Source organism: Brassica napus, unplaced genomic scaffold (genome assembly GCF_020379485.1).
Source record: "Brassica napus cultivar Da-Ae unplaced genomic scaffold, Da-Ae ScsIHWf_1372;HRSCAF=1949, whole genome shotgun sequence".
Lineage (NCBI taxonomy): Eukaryota > Viridiplantae > Streptophyta > Magnoliopsida > Brassicales > Brassicaceae > Brassica > Brassica napus.
This window is the reverse complement of record NW_026014790.1, coordinates 44,327-46,195: the sequence shown is the minus strand read 5'-3', so window position 1 is coordinate 46,195 and position 1,869 is coordinate 44,327. Positions and strand designations below refer to the sequence as shown.

The 1,869-nt window shown below is 45.5% G+C and overlaps 1 non-coding gene across 1 annotated transcript; it reads left to right on the top strand.

The window, feature by feature from the left end:
• Nucleotides 1–265: 265 nt before the first annotated feature.
• On the top strand, nt 266–372 carry LOC125597083. The gene has a single exon (XR_007331454.1). It is a non-coding gene; the product is annotated as a small nucleolar RNA R71 (small nucleolar RNA).
• The last annotated feature ends 1,497 nt before the right edge of the window (nt 373–1,869 follow it).

The following is a 1,869-nucleotide window of genomic DNA, read 5'->3' as shown; positions in this document are numbered from 1 at the left end:
CTCTTGGGTAGCTTTATCAGTAATGAGGATGTCTATCTTATCCTGTAGAGCCTTCAACTCCTTCCTCGTCTGCTTATCATCAGTTCTACTGCCTTTGTCGTGGTCTCCACTGTAGACTGCATCACTCTTAACCATGTTGTCAACCAGCTCTTCTGCATCCTCCTCAGTTCTACCCAAGAAGAACCCATTGCTAGCTGTATCCAGTCTGGCCCTGTACTTAGGAAGAGCACCACGGTAGAATGTGCTCAGCAAACTCTCCTTAGAGAAACCATGGTGTGGGCATTGAGCTTGGTAGCCCTTAAATCTCTCACAGGCTTCACTGAAGCCTTCCAAGTTCTTCTGTTGAAAGCTGGAAATCTCGTTTCTCAGCTTAGCAGTTCTTGAAGTAGAGAAGAACTTCTCCAAGAATGCTTTCTTGCAGTCATCCCAAGTGGTGATGGAGTCGCTGGGTAGGGACTTCTCCCACTGACGTGCCTTATCCCCTAAAGAGAAAGGGAATAGCTTGAGCTTTAAGGCATCTTCGGACACACCATTGGTTTTTGACAACCCATAGTAGCTGTCGATGAGGCCCAACCGTATGTGAATGGACTCCATTGTCTTCTGTCATTAAAAACCTTACCAAGGAAAACCCATTGGGATAAAACCTTGATAAGGGAAAAAGAGTAAAGACCTCACAGCTAAGGGGATCAGCTCCTTCTCTTCCCAAGATCAATGAGGCCCAACCGTATGTGAATGGACTCCATTGTCTTCTGTCTTGCAGCCTTGGTGAACACATCCGCTAACTGATCTTCACTTCTTGTGTAGCATGGCAAGATGACTCCTAGGATGATCATCTGCCTCACCTTGTGGCAATCAACTTCAATGTGCTTGGTTCTCTCATGGAACACCGAGTTGGAGGCAATGTGGATAGCTGCTTGGTTGTCACAATGCATGGTCATTGACGTGGCTTGATTAATCTCCAAGTGCTTCAAGATGCCTTTGATCCATACTAACTCGTTGGTGAGCTTCAGCATAGCTCTATACTCAGCTTCTGCACTTGAGCAAGACACCACCTTCTGCTTCTTACTCTTCCAAGTCACCAAGTTGCCTCCAATGAATGTGCAATAGCCTGTGGTTGATCTCCTGTCTGCTCTATCACCAGCCCAATCCGCATCACAGTATCCCACCACTTCAGTGCTTCCATTGCAGCCCATCCATACTCCTTGATCAGGTGAGCCGTTGAGATACATTAAGATCCTCTCTACCATGCGCCAGTGATGCTCCTTAGGCACTTGCATGTGTTGACTCACCTGATTCACAGCAAAGCAAATGTCAGGTCTAGTTATGGTAAGATAAATCAATTTGCCAACTAGTTTTCTATAGAGTTTAGGATCCTAATAAGGCTTGCTGTCTTCAATCTCCCCCTCTCGTGGGACTTTGTAGCCATCCTCCATAGGCATCCTTGCTGTCTTGCCTCCATAAGCACCTGCACCATTCAAAAGATCAAGTGTATATTTCCTTTGGGACATGAACAAACCTTCCTTGGATCTACATATCTCAATTCCAAGAAAGTATTTCATTTCTCCCAAGTCTTTAATCTCAAACATGGATTTAAGGAACTCCTTGGTTGCTATGATACCCTCCTTATCACTTCCTGTGATAATGATATCATCAACATACACAAGGAGTGCAATCATACCTGAGGGGGTGGTGAGTGTGAAGAGGGTGTGATCTAGTTCAGACTTCTTGAAGCCTCGGCCATTGAGAGTAGTGCTCAGCTTGTTGTACCAAGCTCTTGGTGATTGCTTCAGCCCATAGATAGCTTTCTTCAATCTCAACACATTCCCTCTCTTCACTAAGTGTTCAAGGCCTGGAGGTGGATGCATATAC